The sequence below is a fragment of the Rana temporaria genome, chromosome 4, assembly GCF_905171775.1.
Source record: "Rana temporaria chromosome 4, aRanTem1.1, whole genome shotgun sequence".
In the NCBI taxonomy this organism is placed as follows: domain Eukaryota; kingdom Metazoa; phylum Chordata; class Amphibia; order Anura; family Ranidae; genus Rana; species Rana temporaria.
This window is the reverse complement of record NC_053492.1, coordinates 54,303,878-54,327,387: the sequence shown is the minus strand read 5'-3', so window position 1 is coordinate 54,327,387 and position 23,510 is coordinate 54,303,878. Positions and strand designations below refer to the sequence as shown.

General features: G+C 45.6%; 3 non-coding genes across 3 annotated transcripts; all 3 read right to left on the bottom strand.

Moving 5' to 3' along the window:
- Positions 1–4,241: 4,241 nt before the first annotated feature.
- Positions 4,242–4,425, bottom strand: LOC120938583. Its single transcript, XR_005749148.1, has one exon. It is a non-coding gene; the product is annotated as a U2 spliceosomal RNA (small nuclear RNA).
- Positions 4,426–11,446: 7,021 nt separating this feature from the next.
- Positions 11,447–11,643, bottom strand: LOC120938605. Its single transcript, XR_005749165.1, has one exon. It is a non-coding gene; the product is annotated as a U2 spliceosomal RNA (small nuclear RNA).
- A 6,177-nt stretch (positions 11,644–17,820) lies between these two features.
- On the bottom strand, positions 17,821–18,007 carry LOC120938602. Its single transcript, XR_005749163.1, has one exon. It is a non-coding gene; the product is annotated as a U2 spliceosomal RNA (small nuclear RNA).
- Between the last annotated feature and the right edge of the window lie 5,503 nt (positions 18,008–23,510).

The window sequence follows — 23,510 nt, the reverse complement described above, 5'->3', positions numbered from 1 at the left end:
CCTTAAACATAAAATCATGCACCACCCGATCATACGCTTTCTCAAAGTCAACTGCTAGCACAGCCACCCCCTGACACCTACTCTTACACCACCACAAAGCATCCCTCAAACTCACCAAACTCTCAGCAATCTTTCTTCCAGGCACTGCACACACTTGCTCTTCACCCACCATCTTCCCAATCACCTCCCTCATTCTATCAGCCATAACTTTCGCAATCATCTTGTAGTCTACATTCAAAAGTGAAATAGGCCTCCAATTTTTGAGATCACTCCTATCTCCCTTTTTGTGCAACAAAACAATAACACTCTCACGCATAGACTCAGACAAACTTCCACTCGCCAACACCTCCTTACATACATCAAAAACACACCCCCCAATCACTTCCCAAAAAACACAATAAAAATCCACCGGCAGCCCATCGCCACCTGGTGATTTCCCTTTTTTTAAACTCCTCATACATTTCTCCACTTCCTCTTTCGTTACATCCGCCATCAACAACTCTCTATCCTCCATACTTAAACACGCCTCAACCTCACCCAAAACCTCTTTCTCCGCACTCACATCAATCTTACCAGCCGTATATAATTCAGAATAGAAACTTCTCACCACCTCACTTATACCCTTATTTCCAACCACTACCGCACCACTCTCATCCACCACATCCTTCATTTCCATCCTCCCTCCAAACACCTTCTTAAAGAATGTAAGAAAGAATTTAGTACACCTTTCATCCTTCTCTTTCACCTCCATTTTCGCCTGAAACACAATCTTTCTCCCTTTCGCCTCCAAAAACTCATTCAACTTCTCTCTCGCCTCTCCAATCTCCACAGACACATCCTCTCCCAACTCCCTCATTTCCTCCAAATAGTCAAACCTCTTTTGCCACATTTCATACATAAATCTTTCATTCCGCGCTCTCTCACACCCCTTCCTCACAAAAAACTCTTTTGTCCTAACTTTCACCCACTCCCACCATTCAACCATGCTTCCGAAATCATTCTTCCTACCTTTCAACCTCAAAAAAAACCTACCATACTCTTCTCTTATTTTCACATCCTCCAACACATCCACATTCAACTTCCACACCCCCTTCCCATACAAACCTTCAGCACATATACTTACTCCACAATCAATCCTACCATGATCCGTGAAAGGCATCTTCTCAATTTTAAAAAATTCTTTTTTCATGTTCCTGGATAGAAAACAAAAGTCAATCCGTGAGGACACCTTCCCACCAGAACTAAAAAAGGTTGACCCCCCATCACACCCAGCATCAATAAAATTAAACGTCCTAACAATATCCCCAAGCTCCTTCCCCGACTTGTCCATTGTGCTACCACCACCACCAACCCCACCACTACTCACTCTATCCCCATCCCTAATAATACAATTAAAATCCCCAACCAAAAAAGTAGGTTCCCTCCCCCCCAAAAAAAATTTCAACTTTTCAAAAAGAGCAAGTCTTTCATTTTTCACAGCAGCCCCATATATACAAAACAAACGAAAAATAATACCCCCAAACTCAAAAAAAACCAGCAGACACCGGCCCTGGTCCACATGTACAACCCTTCGGACCTTAAAGTTTTTATTTTTAAAGAGCACACACACCCCGCCACTCCTTCTATTATTCAGGGACCACACAGCAGGTCCCTGGGTCCAACCAGCAGCCCGGGGCTCCTCACTCAAGTTGCACTCCTGCAAGCACAAAATATCGCAGGGCAGGGCAGCAAAAAGTTGGAAAATAGCTGCCCTCCTGTATGCAGATCTTATACTCCTAACATTGAGTGAAGAGATCCTTAATTTCATCTAAGGGAAGTTTTAGACAGCACACCGGTCCAAGACAAAAAAGAAAATTGACCGTCACTTCTTTTTCTTACTCGCCTTAGAACTCCGGGTCTTCACAGGAACCACCCCCCCTTTTTTTACCTCTGTTTTTTTCCTGGCCTTTGGTCTGTGGTAGCCGGTCACATCCTGCAGATGTTCCACTTTGTCAGCACTGATGTAAGATTGGCCCGAGTCGTCTGAGTCAGCCGCCACGTCCTCCTTCGGAGAGCCCACATCGCTGTAGTCCTCGATGACCTGTGAGGGAGACAAAGGAGATATTTCTTTTTTCCGCTTCAGCGAGTCATGGCTGAGGTCCATTGCCTCCTGCGCAGGACACTCAGCACTCGGGCCTGCCCCCCCCCCATCAGCCACCACTACCTCCCTTTCCTGCTCACCCTCCGCTGCCAGGGCCTCAGGCGCGCACTCAGCCCCACTGGAGTGCGCGTCCCCCACGGCAGCATCTAGAGGCTCGCGAGGAAGATCCTCAGCACGGGCTAGATCACACACAGGGGGAGGGGCACAGATGTTACTTCCCTTTACTGCATCGGCGTAGGAGGCTTTGCCTCCCCCACTCTCCAGTGACTCTCCACCTCCAGCGTCTTTCCCCTGTGGGCCCGACTGCTGGCTTGGCTGACTCCCCCGGGCCACCTTCGGGCAATTCCGGGCAAGATGCTCCCGGCTACCACAAATATGGCATTTCCTGCCCTCCCCACAGCCTGCGGTCTTATGGCCAGGTTTGAAGCAGTTCCTGCAGACCTCGCCAGTTACACACTCCTCCTTGGTGTGTCCGAAGGAATAACACAGCCGGCAAAATGTAGGCTGCCCTGGGTACCAAAGATACCCACGATTGGACCCAATAGAAAAAGTCTGGGGTGGGTGCCTTACTCCTCCAATTCCATCTGGATCCCGTTTCTGCTGGACCCAAAACTTACGTTTTCCGTTGAAAGTCCCAAAAATATTTGCCTGTTCCTGTCCAGCAGAAACGGAATCACAGTACATGGCCAAAAAGGCCACAATCTCCTCGTTCTTCACGAAAGGGTTGTACATGTGGACAATGACCGGTATCTGCAACTTGCTTTCCCGGCAATGAAAAGTTATGCCGTCTAATAAAGGGTCGCCCTCCTTCTCCGCCTGCCGTAGCCAACATGTTTGCAAGTCAGCTTTCTCCCAAAAGGTGACATCGTAAACACCAGTGGAAGGAAAGCACTGTACGCAAAAAATACTCTCACGAGCCATTCCCAACAGTTCCTCGATTACGCGCTTCTGGATATGGTGCAGCCCAACGTCATCCCTCCTCTCCTCAACAACAGACAGCCGAACTGTATTTGGTGCGTCAGGTGTAAACACCATGTTCACCTAGGGACTACTCCACATCCCACAAAGGGAAGTAAGTAGGCGATCGCTTCCCGTTGCCCGGGGACTAAGCCTAAGGCCAATAGCAGCAAGGGGGGGCCCCTCCGAAGAGGAACGATCCCCCCAGGGCCGACCGTCGGGTACCCCGGGCACCTTCTGACCAATCACCAGCACAGCAGAACTACACTGGATCTTAGCCAAAAGGCCGAGAAGCGATAACCCAATTATTCTCTGTTCCGAGCGAGCGGCTTTCTGGCCCCACCGGAGGGCTCGCTGAGAGTTGCCCATTTGCCTGTACCCGGCAAGCGCCCTTCCCCCCAGTCTAGGCTGTCCGGAGGTGTGAATCTTCAGCCAGACGGGTGTCGCTGGTCTACAGGCCTGACCCCCTGTCTACTGGACAATCCACCCTTTTCTGACACCTGCCCAACACTGCTGGAGCCCAGTCATGACCCTCAGTCATCCCAAAATAAGAATTGCACACGTTCAGGTGCTTCTCGTTGCTCCTCGTTCACGTTCAACAAGGAAAATCATTTGCATGGGCCGGCCTCCTAGTTAGCATAACGTGGACTTAGTTAACATACCGTGGAAGAAAATCGAGGGCCACTAGAGGGAGTCAAAGACTAAGGGATCCTCCGGATAAAAATGAAAAACCCTTGCCACAGCTGACTTTTCGAGCTAGCTGCTGCATGCAGCAAGGCAGACAGCAATGGAGCAAATTCAGCCCCCTTTTTTGTCAGCAGAGTAGTCACTGCTTATCGAAGGCTTCATTTTGGGCCTTAGGAAAGAGAGAGCGAGGAGTAGAACACTAGCTGACTTGTCGAAAATTGGATGCCCTGACTAAATCTAGGTGTTGCTGTATAGGTAACTTCATCAAGTAGTGGCATTTGGCAAGAAAGTGACAGACAAGAAGCAATGAAGACAAAGACACAAGGGTTAAATGCCAGTTTATTATAGCACGGAACCGAGTTTAAGCAAGAAACATTGTCAGCAAGCAACAAGAAGACACAAGACAAACAAGTTGGATGATGTTCCAGTTAAATCTATTTTTTGACACTGCGTAAGAGAGGGGTGCACCGGTCCTGGAGGTACTGCAATACCAGGTCGATGCGTGGAGTGGACAGAGCAAGCTCTTCTTCCATCTCCCTGTTCTAAAAATCCATTTAATATATGGTCCCCAGATAGGGGACGTATCAGATATTAAACTGATAAGAACAGATTTTTTTTTTTTTTTTCTGTTGAAAAGCCTGTGGCGTGCAAAACACAGCCCAAAAACTCCACCCGGTGCAGGAAAAATGTGCACACACATAAAGAGGTGCAACAAAAAACTGTGACGGGTGCATCGTCAAGTGGTCCTCCGAAGAGGACCCAGCTCTGATCCCCCGGGGCGTTAGGCTCCTGGCAGGGAAAAGAGTAAACTGTGGTCCATACAGCCGAAGCCATATGGACCCATCTTGGTCCAAGCAGCCGAAGCCACAAGGACCCAACATCCTCAGAGGGACTGCCGAAACAGAACCCTCCTCGGTGAGGCTCCCCCGAAGGGAGACCCCATGAGAGCCGGCGAACTTAGCCAGAAGGCCGGGTCCACCAACTCCCAAGACTTTCAGAGCGGGTCCGAGGACCTGCACCCTACTCATCACACATAAAGTGCAGTGCACCAACAAAAAAGTGACAAAACAGACAAACACGGGGAAAATAAAAAAAGAAAGTGGGGAGAAGGAAGATGGGAGAGTGAGGAAAAGTGACCAATGTGCTATACATTGGCCGGCCCTCCGGCCAGGAAACAAAAATTCCACTGGTCCTAGCCAAAAGGCCGGGCCCTAGCGGCAGGTGTCAAAAAGGTGTGTGTGGAGATCAGTGACCTGAAGGTGCCACACGGTGAGTGCCCCTCAAACACTCGTGCAATGTATGGCACCCCTGGACTGCCACTCCAGGGGCACAATCTCCACGGGCTTTTCAACGGTCCCTAGCCCCCGGTCCGGACCGGCAGCACCCTTCCCAGCCAGGAAGGTGGGAGAAGAGGTCGGGGAGAGCCTACTGACGCAGACTCCACCCACAACCCCTATCTCTCCCACCTAATCACATTCTGGAAGTACTACCCGCTCCATCCCGGTTAAAGGAGAAGCAAGGGTTCCCTCCAGAACAACTGACTGGGGCAGTTACCACCAAATCCAGGCCAACGGCCAGGGACCCGGCCTCTTGGCTTCGACCTCATGCCTCTCTGTCCAAATCAGAAGGCTTCCACCTCCACACCAACAGGCTTAGCGTCCGCCGACTGCCATCCCTTTCCCCCTGCCACAGGGTACCGGGGACAGTCAGCTTAGCACCACCTATTGGCAACTGATAAGAACAGATTTTTTTTTTTTTTTTTTTTTTTTTTTTTTTTTTTTTTTTACCATCAGTTAAACTGCATAAAGTATCCGACTTAAATGCCTTCACAAATATCGTCAGGCTTTGCAGTATTCACATCATTGGTAATTTCTTATAAAATAACTAAAGGGATATCAGTAAAAAACTGTCCCAAAAAAAAAACATTTTAACTCGACTCAAAAACGAACCAGTGCACCCCATCTCTCCACTTTCCACAAGGTGTCAGCATCTTGTTTTCCGCTCTTATAGACATCGTACTTATAGACTGTATATAGTCTTGCCAAGATTAATCTTGCAACGTCCTCTGGAGTTAATTCTTCTTTTTTGTAAAACAATAAGTTTCTTGCATCCCATATAGCTTCTCGAAAAACAGTAAAGAAAATCCAAGAAATCCTTATCTCTCCACCTTCCATCCAAGCAGACACAAATTGCTTTATGTCAGGTCTGGTTATTTTTAGGACTGCTGGGAAAAAAAGCAAAAATATCTTCCGAACTTTAACTGTGAAAGGACAGGAAAAAAATAAATGGCTCAAATGTTCTGAACTTCCACATCCCACTCTTGGACATTTGTCTGTACTACTCAAATCCCGGTTTTTCATAAATACCCTTGTTGGGAGACACTCATGCAACATCATCCAAGTAGTATCTTTTTGTTTATTTGAGATCCCTGTTATTTCAAATCTCTTCCAAGTTATTCTTGCCTGATTTGAGTTCAAGTACGTTATTGCACGTTCAGTTTCTTTTTCTTTTAGCTTCCTTATGATTGCACCTTTCACCAAATCTTTAGGTTCTGTTTCCTCCACTCCCAACTGTTTCCTAATTGTTTCAAAACATAAATAGAACTGCGGAACCACTTGAGCATGTGGTTTAGTCAAATCCTTCTCCACCCACTTCCATCTCACAAAACACCACCCTCCCAGGTATTTTGCCAAGAAGGCTGCTCTACTTCCTCCATGGATCATCCTGTTGACTAATAGTAAATAATGGAGCTTCAAAAATCGGTCAATATTAGGAAAATGAAGTCCACCGTTCTTTTCGTCTTTCATCACAGCCTCCCGAGCTGTTTTCTCCATGCGTGATCCCCAAAAAAAACTAAAAAGTTCCTTCGTGACGATCTGCGTCCATCTTTTACCAGGAGGTAACACCACACATGTATACAAAAGCAAAGGCAAGATTATAGCTTTAATTATGAGTACTTTCCCTCGCAAAGATAAATCTCTCAACTTCCAAAACCCCATCTTGTTTTTGATCTTTGCAAGTAGGTCCTTATAACTTGTTTTGCCACTCAATTTTTTGTCAAAGTGTATTCCCAGAACTTTTATTTCTTCCACCTCTTGAAATTCATCAGCCTTAATAGGAATTGTCCGTCCCAACTGGCATCGTTGACATTTCCCCCAGTTAACTCCCATCCCGGTAATACTACAAAAGATCCTTAGATGCAAATTGGCTCTGTCCAGGTCCCTTTGTGACATTCCAACAATCACAATGTCATCCATGTAGGCCATTGTTTTGACACTTAAGGCACCACTTCCAGGTATAACAAACCCCTTGTGTAATTTATCCTCTTGAATCCTCTGTAGCAAAGGCTCCACAACAGAAATAAAGGCTAGGGGGGACAGTGGACACCCCTGCCTTACCCCAGACCTGATCTTAAAGGGTTCACTCAAATTTCCATTGACAAGAACTTGACTAGATATGTCATTGTAAAGACCTTTGATGGCATTGATCATGGGTACAGGGAGACCCATGCTCTTCAAAACCTGGAGTAGAAAGGTGTGAGAAACCCTATCAAAGGCTTTCTCCAGGTCTATACTTTCTACTACTAAAGGACTATTATGTGAGTTTGCAAAATAAATCATATCTCTTAAAAGGATTAAATTATCAACAATTCTTCTGCCAGGAACTGCACATACTTGATGATCCCGAATAATTTTAGCAGCTACTCCCTTTAACCGATTTGTGATGACTTTGGATAAAATTTTGTAGTCAGAATTCAGCAAAGAGATAGGTCTCCAATTCCGTATTTCCCTCTTATCACCCTTTTTGGGTATTAGGGTGATAACTCCTTCCGTCATAGTTTGACTCATTTTACCTCCAGCATAGGCGTACCGTATAACCTCACACACATGTTTTCCAACCACATGCCATAGTTTGTTATAAAATTCGGCGGGAAGACCATCCTTCCCTGGTGTCTTATTACACGCCAGATTTTTTGTAGCAAAGAGTATCTCTTCATCATCCACCGGAGTTACAAGACTTCTGGCATCTTCAGATCCCAACCTTCCCTTAACCACACTACAGTACTCCTCCATCTCCTCCTTTTCCACCCTTTGATCTCCTCGGAAAAGTTTATCATAAAAGGATCTCACTTCCTTGATGACCTCATCCCCCTCCACCTCTCCGTGGGGACCTAGTACTGTTTCCATTGGTTCCCTCTTCTGAAAAGCCTTTTTAAAAAAGAATCTCGTACATTTTTCTCCTTGGTCCAGTTGTTCCACTCTCGAATGATAAATGATTCTTTTCCCTCTTTCACTCAAGGCTTTCTTTCGTTCCTCCCGCACTTTAGCCAGTTCACCACCCACCTCCACCCCAGCTTCTTTAAATTTGTATAACATCTGCATCCTTTCCATCAGTTCCTTATTTCTCCTCCTTTCTTCACGAGCTAAAGTAGCACTCCATCCCAAAAAATATCTTTTGGTTTCTTTTTTAACCTAGTCCCACCAACTTAGGATATCAACAAAATCTCCCTTACATTTGATCAGGGAATCAAAAAAAACTCCAAAACGTTCTGTTACCCTTTTTTCTTCCAAAAGGCGAGTGTTCAGTTTCCACACCCCACGTCCATATTTTAGCCTGGGATTAGGTTCTACATCTGCCTTAATAACACAGTGGTCTGAAAAAAGGACTGTTTCAGTTTTAAAGGACAAAGGAATGACCGTCTCCGTGGTCAACAAAAAATCAATCCGGGATTTGACTGTCCCTTTATCTGAAAAAAAAGTATACTTGCTGTCTTCGGTCCCCATCTCTTGTCCCACATCATAAAGTTTAAAATCTGAAACTAAATTATTCAAAAGAACCGAAGTGCTGTCTAGGGATATTGCAGACCTGCTCTTTCTATCACCCACACTTCTTATACAATTTAAGTCCCCCACAATCATTGTGGGGCATCTTCCTGGTAGGTGCAGTGCTAAAGTTTCCAAAAAGTCCTGTCTTTCACTCCTTGTGGCGGGGGCATAACAATTAAACAGGCGGAGTTCAAATCCCAAACCTGTCAAATGTACTTGTAATAATCTGCCGGGAATTATTATTTTATAGCTTGTAATTTTGACTTTATTCCCCTTAATCAGCACACCAACACCTTCATTCTTATTTGTACATGCCGTTGACCATATTGATTCTCCATATGCCCATTCATCTTGTTTAGGAGTATTATTAATCATACATTCCTGAACACATGTCACATCTCCTCCAATCTTGCTTAGTTCATCCAAAACAGCAGTCCTTCTAATTAAGGAGCCAATGCCCCTAACATTCACTGAGGCTATACAGAACATTTAAGTAATGGCCGAACCATCTCCTCCTCCTCCTATATCCTTTCTTTGGAACGTTTCCTTTTCAGATTCCTCCGAGTCCGAAACGGCCAAATCGCTTGAGATCATTAGATCCGTGCTATACGGACTATCAGGTAAGGATTCAGTCCTACACCTCTTGTTGGCACACTCCTCATCACTCTCCTCTCTCACTGCACTTTTCTGCGCTGCTGTAGGAGGGCGATCTGATAGGGAAGCATCCTCCCCCCCACCTTCCTCCATCTTGCTCTCTTCTTCCTCTTCCTCTACTTCCATATTAAGGTCATACTCTTTAACTTTAGCTTCAATTTCCTCTCCAGCTGCCACGACTCCAAGGGTCCCACCTTCCACACCTCCACTGGGCCCTGCCACCACTATCTGCTCCTCTCTGTTTTCTTTCTGCACAGCTCTTTCACCACTATCTTGGGGTTCCTGCATTTCCTCCCCTTCTACCGCAGCCTCCCCCTCATCTTCAGCCTGGGCAGTTGGTTTCTTCCTGGATATAGCTGCAGCTGGGCGTTGTACAAATACAAACCTTTCCTCTGATGGGGTGTTTTTCTTTGCCGCATCGGCGTAGGTAAAAACCTTAGCCCCATTTGTCAAAGGACAGTCTTTTGTTTTATGACCTTCTTGTGCACACAAGTCACACGTTACAGGCTTAGTGCATTGGGCAGCCTGATGGCCTGACTCCCCACACAACCTGCAACATACTCCAGCCCCACATTCTTCCTTTACATGTCCATATTGGTGACACTGTCTGCAGAACTGCGGTTGTCCAATGTAAAAACACGAGCAACGCTGTCCCGCGATGGTAAAGATGGCCGGGGGGTGTTTAAAACCCCCGTAGCCTTTTGGGTCTTTCTCAAATCTCACTTTAAATTTTACTTTGCTTCGGTAGATACCATAATTATTTTTTAATTTTTGTCCTGGTCCAACCTCATAGCAATAGCGTCTCAAAAAAGTACGTACCAGATTTGTCTCCAAGAAAGGATTATAAAGATGTACCGTCACATACTTGACTTCCGGATCGAACTGTAGTTCAAAGATGAATTTTTGCAGCAGGTAATGTCCTTCAAGTTTCTTCAAGTTGGCATTCTCGTAGACTTCCAGGCATTTTTTCTCGGAACAAAAGGTGATATCGTAAGTTCCAGTTGCAGGAAAATCTTGTAGAGCAAATATCTCACTCACCTCTACTTTTAGAGCTCCGCCCAAAGCATCCACAATGACTTCTCTTAGACCGACTTCTCTCAAGAAAACTGGCTTAACCAGAAAACGGACGGTGTTCTTCACCTCCCGACGTGCCATCTCCAAATCCGGTGAGTATGGACTCACCAAGCGCCCACTCGTTAACCTTGGATAGCGTCAAACCCAATAGCAGCATGACCTGCACCCCGAAGGGAAACAGGTCAAGGCCGAGCAAGACTGGTATCCTCAGAAACCTCTTGACCGCAACCAATGATCGCAGCCAAAAGGCCGAGAAGCGATAACCCAATTATTCTCTGTTCCGAGCGAGCGGCTTTCTGGCCCCACCGGAGGGCTCGCTGAGAGTTGCCCGTTTGCCTGTACCCGGCAAGCGCCCTTCCCCCCAGTCTAGGCTGTCCGGAGGTGTGAATCTTCAGCCAGACGGGTGTCGCTGGTCTACAGGCCTGACCCCCCTGTCTACTGGACAATCCACCCTTTTCTGACACCTGCCCAACACTGCTGGAGCCCAGTCATGACCCTCAGTCATCCCAAAATAAGAATTGCACACGTTCAGGTGCTTCTCGTTGCTCCTCGTTCACGTTCAACAAGGAAAATCATTTGCATGGGCCGGCCTCCTAGTTAGCATAACGTGGACTTAGTTAACATAGCGTGGAAGAAAATCGAGGGCCACTAGAGGGAGTCAAAGACTAAGGGATCCTCCGGATAAAAATGAAAAACCCTTGCCACAGCTGACTTTTCGAGCTAGCTGCTGCATGCAGCAAGGCAGACAGCAATGGAGCAAATTCAGCCCCCTTTTTTGTCAGCAGAGTAGTCACTGCTTATCGAAGGCTTCATTTTGGGCCTTAGGAAAGAGAGAGCGAGGAGTAGAACACTAGCTGACTTGTCGAAAATTGGATGCCCTGACTAAATCTAGGTGTTGCTGTATAGGTAACTTCATCAAGTAGTGGCATTTGGCAAGAAAGTGACAGACAAGAAGCAATGAAGACAAAGACACAAGGGTTAAATGCCAGTTTATTATAGCACGGAACCGAGTTTAAGCAAGAAACATTGTCAGCAAGCAACAAGAAGACACAAGACAAACAAGTTGGATGATGTTCCAGTTAAATCTATTTTTTGACACTGCGTAAGAGAGGGGTGCACCGGTCCTGGAGGTACTGCAATACCAGGTCGATGCGTGGAGTGGACAGAGCAAGCTCTTCTTCCATCTCCCTGTTCTAAAAATCCATTTAATATATGGTCCCCAGATAGGGGACGTATCAGATATTAAACTGATAAGAACAGATTTTTTTTTTTTTTTTTTTTTTTTTCCATCAGATCTCAAGCAAGTCCAAGCTTTCAGCAAAATACTTCACCAAGAGCCTTCCGCACACGGTCTTTCAATGTACTCTGCTTTAATCATCATCTGGGCACAGCTTCACTTTACTAAAACAACTTTAACTTAAAAAATCACATAATCTACATTTTAAAATACAATATCTGCAACACCCTACCCCCACCCTCCACCCCTCTCCCACCTACTCCACCCCCAATACTCATTTGCTTCATCCACGCCCATCCATCTCCTATCCACCAACATCACCACATACAGCTTTGCCAAAATCATATTCACACAATCAGACTCAGATGCCACAAATTTTCTTCTCGCTTCCCAACACCTCACATCCCACATCACTTCTTTCACAATAGCAGAAAAGATCCAAATTTTTCTTTGTGTTGACCTCCGCCCCTCCACCAAACCAAAAAACCAAACCACCTTTTGCAAGCTTATGACCCCCAAAACCTTTTCCATAAAAGGCGCCAACCTCCTCCTAACTCCCTGAGCAAAGGAACAATAGAACAAGGCATGTTCCACCGATTCACGGTCATTACACCCTTCCCTAGGGCATATCTCGTCCCTGGCCAAGTCTCTACCTTTCAAAAACGTCTTTGTTAAAAGAGCTCCGTGGAATGCCAGCCAAGCAGTTTCCTTCTGCCTGTTCGAGGCACCCCCTAGCAGGAACCGTCCCCAACAAGCCTCCGTTAATCTGGCCCCTAGACCATTTATGTTGGATACTACCTCCCCTCTCCGCATCCACTTCGCCAGACTATTTTTGTCCATGGCCTTCTCGCTCAACTCCTTAAGTCCATTCAGGTCAAAAAAAGAAACCAACTTCAAGTAAAAAGGTGAAGTTACTAAAGCCACCGGTTTTGACAGGTCCTTCCCGCACCAGCCCCACTTTATAAGGGCCCACCCAGCCAGATATCTCATTAAACAGGCGGTCTTGCCCCCCGCAATAAAGGCTTTATAATGCGCCAACCAAAAGTGCATCTTCAAAAAAGCTGTGGTATCAGGGAACCCACAGCCTCCATCTTCAGGGCTCTTCCTCACGGTATTCCGTCCCACCCTTTCCATCTTGCTTCCCCAGAAGAAAACAAACAGCACCCTCTCTATTTTCCGCATCCATCCTGCGTTGGGAGGGAAAACCAAACTGTAGTACAGCAGCAATGGGAGGATCACTGCTTTAACCACCAGCACCTTCCCTGTAAAGGACAACTTTCGTAACCTCCAAAAATCCACCTTCTTCCGGAGCTTCTCCATGGCCTTCTCCGCGTTAACTTGACTCAACAAACTTCTCCCGAATTGCGTCCCCAAGATCACCACCGAGTCCACCACCTTCACTCTCACCTCCTTCACAACTCCGGATCCACTCAGCATACTAATCTGACTCTTCTGCCAGTTGACTTTCAGCCCTGACACGCCACCAAACAAATTCAAGTGCAACTCTGCTCTCCGGGCGTCAGCCTCCGAGGAACAAACAAAGGTCACATCGTCCATATAGCAGACCGATTTAATGCATTCTCCTCCACTTCCTGGAAGGAAGATTCCCTTAATTACCTTGTCCCTCTGTGCGTGTCGCAAAAGTGGTTCCATAGCACAAATAAATAATAAGGGCGACAAGGGACACCCCTGCCTAACCCCAGCCATAACTGGAAAGAAATCCGACAGATTGCCATTAACTACAACTTGGCTTACCACCCCATTATACAATCGTCTCAGGGTTTTCAAAAAGGGTGTTGGGATCCCCATTTTTTGCAGCACTTTGAACAGGAAGGAATGAGCCACCCTGGCATATGCCTTCTCCAGGTCTACCCCCATAAGGGCCACTGGCACATTGTTCATCTGAGCATATGAAACTACATCTCGTAGTAGGATCAAAATGTCCGAAATCCTCCGCCCTGGGACAGCACAGACCTGGCCCTCACCCACTAATTTGTGTATCACCAGGCTAAGCCGACTGGCTAAAACCTTGGCCACTACTTTATAGTCTACGTTCAGTAATGTAATCGGACGCCAGTTCTTAATTTCCCGCCGGTCCCCCTTCTTGAACAACAAAGTTATTGCCCCTTCCTTCATCGTAGCAGACAATTCCCCTTTGGAGACACAGTACCTGACAACTTCCGTCAGGTGCCCTTTCAGGACTGGCCAAAGCTTAATATACAGTTCCACTGGAAAACCATCCTTCCCTGGAGTCTTATTCTTGTGCATCCTCTTTAAAACACTTTCTACTTCCAGCTCGGTAACCTCGTCCAGCAACCCTTCCGCCTCTTCTTTCTCCAAACACTTCTCCAGCACGCAACAGTATTCCTCCTGTTCCTCCTCCTGCACTCCCTCTTGCACTTTATACAGGTTTTGGTAGAAAGAAAAAACCTCCTCCATCAACCTTACCCCCTTCACCTCCTCCTCTCCTGCCAATACTGTGGTCATAGCTTTTCTACTGGAAAAGGCTTTTTTAAAGAAATACCTTGAACATTGCTCCCCCTCCTCCAAATCTTTAATTTTAGCATTAAAAACAATAGTCTTCCCTTTCTCTTTCAAGAGCTTATCCCTTGTTTCTCTCACATCTTTCAGATCTTCATCCACGTCAATACCCAACTTTTTACATTTATACAGGAAGTGCAGCTTCTTCACCACAGCCATCTCTTTCTCTTTTCTTTCCACTGCTTTCATTCTACATATTCTCTGCAAAAAATTAGCTAAGCACACTTTGGCCCAATCCCACCATACAAGAACATTTGCAAACCTCCCCTTTTGTTCCACCAGCTCTTCTAGGTAAGTATTACATTTACCACACACCTCCTCATCCTCCAGTACTGTCACATTTAACTTCCACCAGCCATCACCAAACTTCACTCCATCTCCCATCATCAACTTGCAGCACAACATTTTGTGATCCGAAAAGAGAATCGGAATCGTCTCGTATGCCTCAATTCTCACAAATTCAGACACCAACAGCAAGTCAATCCGTGAGGATACAGTCCCCTTATCCGAAAAGTACGTATGTGCCGCCTGCTCCCCTTCCACCACCACCGCAACATCCTTAAGCCTAAAGTCTTCTATTAGCTCATTTAAGAGACGGGAAGTCACATCCACCCCTCCTCCCTCACTGGTTCCGTGCCTGTCACACCCCTTTCTCACACAGTTAAAGTCCCCGGTGACAATAGTTGGCACTCTACCCGGTAACTGCAGCTTCAAAGTATCCAAAAAAAACTTCCGACCTCTTTTATCCGCTGGTGCATAACAGTTAAATAACCGTAACTTTTCGTTTTCATATTCCAACATTACCGCCAAGCACCTTCCAGGCACTATTTCCTCAAATGAAAGAACTTTAATTCCATCATTTTTCAAAAGCACCCCTACTCCTTCTGCTCTGGACTCACAGCAGGGTGCCCACACAGCCACCCCCTTCCCCCACTCCGAGATGCCATACAGGTCCTCCACACCGCACTCCTGTAAGCAAATAATGTCTGCTTTCACAGATCCTAAGAAATCCATCACTAAAGCCCTCCTGACACCGGCTTTCAGGCTCCTAACGTTCAGGGACGCCACAATAAGGGCCATGATCAAAAAAAAAGAAAAATCAGCCATCATAAACAAAAACATTAATCCTTCTGTAGACCAGCCTTTTCCTGTCTCACTCTACGACTCCTTCTTAGCCTTGGTGAACTAGCGACCTCTTCTCCAGAGGCCCCAGGGGAAGCAATATGCAGGGAGCCCTCCTCCCCACTCTCCACCTTCTCAACCCGAGTCCGTTTCCCAGCAACCTGAGTCTCTGAACTGGGGGTATACATCACACGCTGCCCGCACTCCAAGCTTTCGTCGCTACCATCCTCCTCACCGCCGTCCTCACCGTCGTCCTCACCGTCGTCCTCATCACCATCCTCATCCTCCATTTCCTCCTCACTAGAGGAAATGTCTCCAATCAAGACTGCCGCCACACTCGGGCTACATGCTGGACTGGACACCTGCTCAGCCCTCTCAATAACCACTTCCACTCTTTCCGCCAAGTCCTGGGGTTGCTCCGCATCTCCACTCACCTCCATCTCCTCTTCACAGGGGGGATTAGCATCACTGTTAGGACCACCCGCGTGGTCTCCACCTATACCCTCTGCCATCTCGGGGGTAGCAGAGCCGTAGCCGTTGGCATCACCTGCAGCAGCAACGCCTCCTGGCTCCCTCGCTCCACCACCTGCCCCTGCAGCGTCCTCGGGTGGAACGTCACTGGGTGCTGAACCTGGGGTTCCGCTGGCAGGGCGCTCCTCAGGAGCCTTCCTCTGCTCTGCCCCCCCCCCTGTCTGCCCCTCTGTTCCTGCTCTCCCCCCAACCTGGTTGCATTGTACTTTTTCCTCTGCTGCATATAATCTGGGCATTGTTTGGCCAGGTGTCCAGCGCGTTTACATATATCGCATATTTTTCCAGCTTTACAGTCCTTGGCTTTATGCCCCGCCTGCTGACAAAATCTGCACCGCTCTGCCATCTCACAGCCGTCGCTGGTATGGCCGTACATTAAACACTTCCGACAATATTTCGGCTGGCCTTGGTAGAACAAGAAACCCCGTTCTCCCGCAATTGTGAAAACAGGAGGCGGCCGCCTCACACCTCCTATACATTCACGGTCCAGCTTGAACCTTCCGAAAAACCGGTATTTACCTGTCCAGATCTTATACCGATTCAAAATCAGTTCTCCCCCTCTTAATGTCTCACAATAATTTTCCAAAAATGCTCTAACAAGAACAGGATCAGCAAAGGGGTTGTACATGTGCACTATTATCATCTTGTCTTCCTCCATGAACAACGGTATTACCTGTATCAGCTTCATCACTCCCTCACCTTTAATCTTTTCAGCTTCTTCGAAAACATTCCAGCAGATTGCTGTAGATGAAAACGTAACATCATAAATCCCCTGATTGGGGAAATCCTGCAGACATAACACATCTCTCACCCGTATATTGAAGATATCCGTCAAGAGATCCACCACCACCGTCTTTAACGAAACTTGCTCGTGAAAACCTGGCATGACCAGAAACCGCAGCGAGTCCTTCAGGCCACGGTTCGCCATCTTCAGATGCTTCAAGGGATCCGCCTACTCACCGGTGGGGGACCCACAAGGGGAACCCCCACGGCTTCACCGACCGCCCTCTCCACCTACGCCTTAGGAAAGGCGATCGCTTCCCGTTGCCCGGGGACTAAGCCTAAGGCCAATAGCAGCAAGGGGGGGCCCCTCCGAAGAGGAACGATCCCCCCAAGGCCGACCGTCGGGTACCCCGGGCACCTCTTGGCTAATCACCGAATGCAGCAGAACTACACTGGATCTTAGCCAAAAGGCCGAGAAGCGATAACCCAATTATTCTCTGTTCCGAGCGAGCGGCTTTCTGGCCCCACCGGAGGGCTCGCTGAGAGTTGCCCGTTTGCCTGTACCCGGCAAGCGCCCTTCCCCCCAGTCTAGGCTGTCCGGAGGTGTGAATCTTCAGCCAGACGGGTGTCGCTGGTCTACAGGCCTGACCCCCCCTGTCTACTGGACAATCCACCCTTTTCTGACACCTGCCCAACACTGCTGGAGCCCAGTCATGACCCTCAGTCATCCCAAAATAAGAATTGCACACGTTCAGGTGCTTCTCGTTGCTCCTCGTTCACGTTCAACAAGGGAAATCATTTGCATGGGCCGGCCTCCTAGTTAGCATAACGTGGACTTAGTTAACATAGCGTTGAAGAAAATCGAGGGCCACTAGAGGGAGTCAAAGACTAAGGGATCCTCCGGATAAAAATGAAAAACCCTTGCCACAGCTGACTTTTCGAGCTAGCTGCTGCATGCAGCAAGGCAGACAGCAATGGAGCAAATTCAGCCCCCTTTTTTGTCAGCAGAGTAGTCACTGCTTATCGAAGGCTTCATTTTGGGCCTTAGGAAAGAGAGAGCGAGGAGTAGAACACTAGCTGACTTGTCGAAAATTGGATGCCCTGACTAAATCTAGGTGTTGCTGTATAGGTAACTTCATCAAGTAGTGGCATTTGGCAAGAAAGTGACAGACAAGAAGCAATGAAGACAAAGACACAAGGGTTAAATGCCAGTTTATTATAGCACGGAACCGAGTTTAAGCAAGAAACATTGTCAGCAAGCAACAAGAAGACACAAGACAAACAAGTTGGATGATGTTCCAGTTAAATCTATTTTTTGACACTGCGTAAGAGAGGGGTGCACCGGTCCTGGAGGTACTGCAATACCAGGTCGATGCGTGGAGTGGACAGAGCAAGCTCTTCTTCCATCTCCCTGTTCTAAAAATCCATTTAATATATGGTCCCCAGATAGGGGACGTATCAGATATTAAACTGATAAGAACAGATTTTTTTTTTTTTCGAACTTTTCAGACTGAGTATCTCCGCCAAACTTTGTATCTCACTAGTTCTCCAATGAAAACTTTAGAAAACACCTCCGGCTTTAACTCCGTCATCATTATAGTTCTTTTGTAAAAAATCTTTAAACAAACTGCTGAAGGAATGTGCCGACATCCTGGCACCACCCATCACACAGCTTATAAACCAGTCATTTAAGGAAGGCACAGTGCCATCCCTGTTGAAAGAGGGCACAATCCAGCCCATCTTGAAAAAACCTAACCTGGATCCCAAGGACCCAACTCACCGCCGTCCCATAACAGGCCTAAATGTTCTCTCCAAGATAATGGAGAAAGTAGTGGTACAACAGCTGCAACAGCATCTAGATACCCACAATCTACTAGATCCATTACAATCAGGCTTCCGTCCCGGACACGGGACAGAAACGGCCTTACTCAAAATATGGGACGATGCCCTCGAGGCCGCAGACGAAGGAGAATCTTGTCTCCTGGTTCTGCTGGACCTAAGCGCAGCCTTTGACACGGTAGACCACAAACTGTTACTAATGCGACTAGCCAAGGTAGCAGAAGTCGCAGAAGGTGATTTACCATGGTTTTCTTCCTTTCTTGAAAACCGATCACAAACAGTTAAATTGGGTTGTTTCACGTCGGAAAAGCGCACGGTGTCATGTGGAGTTCCCCAAGGATCCCCCCTGTCACCGGTGCTATTCAACATCTATCTTCGCCCTCTCTTTGATATTATCAGTAGCCAAGAACTACTCTATCACTCTTATGCAGACGATACGCAACTGTATTTTCGCATCTGCAACAAAAAGGATCATCATCTCAGTTTAGAGAAATGTCTCTCTTTGATAGAAAACTGGATGACTAAGAGTTATCTTAAACTCAACAGTTCAAAAACAGAACTCCTTATGTTTCACGCCAGCCGAAAGAGTCAACTGGCAACAACCTGGACACCCCCGCCCATTCTGGGCCAAATCATCACCCCTAGCTCCAAAGTCAAAAGTCTCGGGGTCATCTTCGACACCTTCATGACAATGGACGCACAAATAGGGTCAGTAGTCAGCGGAGCGCACCATCTGTTGCGCCTACTACGCAGACTTATTCCATTTATCCCCAAAGAAGACGTAGCAGTCGTGGTGGGAACAATCGTGAATTCCAGACTGGACTATGCTAACGCCCTGTACCTCGGACTCCCAAAGTACCAAATCTCCCGTCTGCAAGTCGTTCAGAATACGGCCGCCAGACTGGTGACTGGGAAAAAAAAATGGGAATCAATCTCACCTTCGTTGAGAACCCTTCACTGGCTGCCAGTAAAAGACAGAATTGCATTTAAAGCACTCTGCCTGACACATAAGTGCATCCATGGGAAGGCTCCGCAATATCTTTGCGACAAGATAGAACCTCACACTTCGAATCGCGTTCTGCGATCCACCGACCAAAATCTGGTCAGGGTACCAAAAACCAAATACAAGTCCAAAGGAGAAAGAAGGTTTGCTTTTCAGGGTCCTAGACTATGGAACGCTTTACCAACCAGCATTCGGTTGGAGGAAAACCACCTGACTTTCAGAAGACGGATCAAAACTCTGCTCTTTTGATGTCATGAGACACGAACAACTAGCGCCCAGAAGCGATTCAGTTCGCATGCGCCGCGCTTTATAAGTTTTTCATTCATTCATTCATTCACACATAAAATAACATATATGCATCTAACACTCCTATTTCCATACAATTATCAACTATTCTATCCTACTCTTTTAACCTTCCACCACCTACACCTTCCATCTACTCCTTCTCCAAAAATCAGAAGCCTCCTCCGCCCCCATTAACTTCACATCCCATAGATACACAACATGCAGTTTTGCCAAACATAAATTCACACAATCATCTGCGGATAAACGTACATTTTTCCTCACATATAAACATCTTGCGTCCCAAATCACTTCTTTCATTATACAGGAAAACACCCATACTCTTCTTTGAGTTCTCTTACATCCTTTTATTTCACCAAACATCCATATTTCTAAGGAATTTAATCCTACTCCCAGAACTTCTTTGAAAAAGGGATCAAGCTTCCTTCTTAATTTGGTTACAAACTTGCAGTCCCAAAAAACATGATATACTGACTCCATTGAAGCACATCCATCCCTCGGGCACGTCTCTTCTCTACTTAAATCTCGTGTTTTTAGGAAATATTTAGTCATCAAACATTCGTGGAAAGTTTGCCAAGCAATTTCTTTTTGTCTATTAGACACGCCTCCCCAACTCATTTTGCTCCAAACTCCTTGTGCTACTTTAGAAGGAAAATTAAAGATATTGCAAACCGTCTCATCCTTTCTCAACCATCTCAGAAGCTTAACTTTATCTGTAGATCCATCATCCATCTGGTTTAACCTATTCTTCTCAAAAAAACTTTTCAATTTTAAATAAAAAATAGGTACAATAAAAGCCTTTGGTTTGGTCAAATCGATTTTGCACCAGCCCCACTTTGCCATTTCCCAGCCAGCCAAGTATTTCATCATTTTTGCGGTTCTATTTCCACTCCTAAATATTTTGAAACAGTTTAACCAATAATGCATATCCAGAAATATTCTCAAGTCAGGGACATTGTATCCTCCGTTTTTACATTCTTTTTTGATTATTTCTCTCCGCACCCTCTCCATTTTAGAGCCCCAAAAAAATCTACACATGTGCATTTCAAATCTTTTACACCATGCGTTATTTGGTGGGAATACTACTGAAAAAAAGAGCATCAGAGGAAGCAATACTGCCTTAGAAATCAACACTTTTCCTGTTAATGTCAATCTTCTCAGTTTCCAAAACTCAATTTTCTTCTGTACTTTTTCAAGAGCCTTCTCAGCATTAACTGTATTTACAAGATTTTTTTCAAAGTGAACACCCAATACTGTTATCGATTCCGTTTTTGGGATCTTCTCAGATCGCACATTATCCATCCCACTTAAGTTACACAGCTGGCTCTTCTGCCAATTTACTTTTAGACCAGACACATTTGAAAATAACCTCAGTAACAAATCCACTCTATTCATGTCAGACTGATTCCCACACAGGAATCCCATATCGTCCATGTAACATAATGATTTTATTTTAGTACCATCTCCTCCTGGTAGAAAAAAACCTTTCATCACTTTGTCTGTCTGGACATATCTCAACAAAGGCTCAACAACGCAAATAAACAAAATAGGGGACAAGGGGCATCCTTGTCTAACCCCAGACAAAATATCAACCGTTGGTGACAATCTTCCATTCACCAATATCTGACTTGTAATCCCAGTGTATAGGCTCCTTAGAGTGTTCACCACTGCACTCGGGATCCCAAGACTCAGCAAGCAAGAAAACAAAAATTTATGAGAAACCTTATCATAGGCCTTCTCCAGATCAATTCCAGCCACTGTCAGAGCTTCATTATTCGATTGTAAATGGGATATTAAATCTCTCAACAAAATTAGACCATCAGACATCCTGCGTCCTGGGACCGCACATGTTTGCCATTCTCCAACCATCTTCCCTATTACTTGTCTCATCCGATTTGCAAATATCTTGGCATAGATCTTGTAGTCACTATTCAATAAGGTAATTGGACGCCAATTTTTAATTTCTCTTCGATCCCCTTTCTTCTTAAAAATTAAAGTAATCAAACCTTCTTTCATAGATTGTGATATACAATTCTTCTGTCTGCAAAATTTTAATACTTCGAGGAAATGCTTTCCTAGCACGGGCCATCCAAATTCAAAAAATTCTACCGGCAAACCATCTCTTCCCGGGGTTTTGTTTCTCTGCATACTTTTGACTGCATCCAAAAGTTCAGGTTCGGTAATCTCATAATCCAACATTTCTTTATCCTCTGGGTTTAAGGCATCTTCCAGCACTTGACAGTATTCTTTTATTTCACTAATTTTTGTATCTTCTTTACCACTATATAAGTCAGTATAGAAATCTTTTACTGCTTCTTCAATTCTTGTTCCTGTTTCCACCTTCCCCTCCACCAACACGGCCGCCATGGTACTCTTTGGACTAAGCACCTTTTTGAAAAAATACCTTGTGCATTTTTCTCCTTCTTCCATATCTTTAATTTTGGCTTTAAACAGTATTTCTTTGCCTTTTTCTTTTTAGTTCTTCATTCCTCTTTCCCCGAACTTTTTGTATTTCTTCGTCCACTTCCAGTCCCAACCTTTTACATTTATATAGGAAGTGTAGTTGTTTTACAGTTTTAACATTTTCTTCTCTCCTCTCCCGGGCTTTCCTCATTCCTATCTTTTTAAAGAACTCCGCCATCTGTTTTTTAACTTCATCCCACCAGATTAGCACATTATTAAAATTCTTCTTCTTGGCCACCAATTTTTCAAAAAACACTACAAACTCATTATATATCTCTGGGTCTTGTAACAGTAAAGTATTCAATTTCCAGACTCCTTTACCAAAAGCCATTTGTTGATCCACCTCCACTCTACAGCTTAAAGCCACATGGTCAGAAAAAGACACCTTATAACTCTTGCATCTATGAATGTTCACATTTCCAGTCACCAGTATATAATCTATTCGTGATTTACATGTTCCCTTATCAGAGAAGTAAGAAAAGGCTTCTTCTTCACCTCCCACCTCCACCACCACATCTTTCAACTTGAAATCAGTTACAATTTCATTTAGGTTTTTTGACGTCACATCCAATTTTTGTTCACCAATTCCTTCTCTATCTTTCACAAACCGAATTAAATTAAAGTCACCTGCCACAATTGTAGGGGTTCTCCCAACTAAATGTATTCTTAGTAAGTTCAATAATTCTTTTCTCTCATTTTTATCAGCATGAGCATATACGTTAAATAATCTAAATTTAGTCCCATGATGTTCCATATGGCACAACAGCAGTCTCCCAGGTATAATACATTCATATGATAGTATCTTTATATCTCTATTTTTGCACAATACACCCACTCCTTCATTGCGGGACACACACAGTGGAGACCACACACAACTTCCAAACCCCCATTCTGATTGTTCAGGATCATATTCCACACAACATTCTTGAAGACAAAACACATCCACATCAAGATTTTTTAGCTCGTCAAACACAGCCCTTCTCCTCCATGCTGAATTTATACTTCTTACATTAATAGTACTTATTGTAAGCACCATTATTAACCAAAAAAATATGTCAGCCATAATACTTTCTTAAAGAAAAACTACGGTCTTTGCTCTCTTGCATTGAAGTATCTCCTTACATCCATAGGAGAACCGGCAGAATCAGGAGCAAACTCCGATCCCCCGTGAGTGGGTATTACTAGGTTCCCACTTTCCTCCCCTCCTTCTTCACCTCTAAACCTTTTAGAGGACAACTCCTCATCTTCTCCAGATGATCGCACCACACCTTGACCACATGCAAGGCTTCCACTTTCTTCATCCATCTCCTCTTCATCCTCTTCTTCATATTCCTCATCTTCATCCTCTGCCTCGCTGGAAGATAGTCCACTTAGAGGACCTGGTAAGGGGACTGAGGCTGCATCTGTATCACA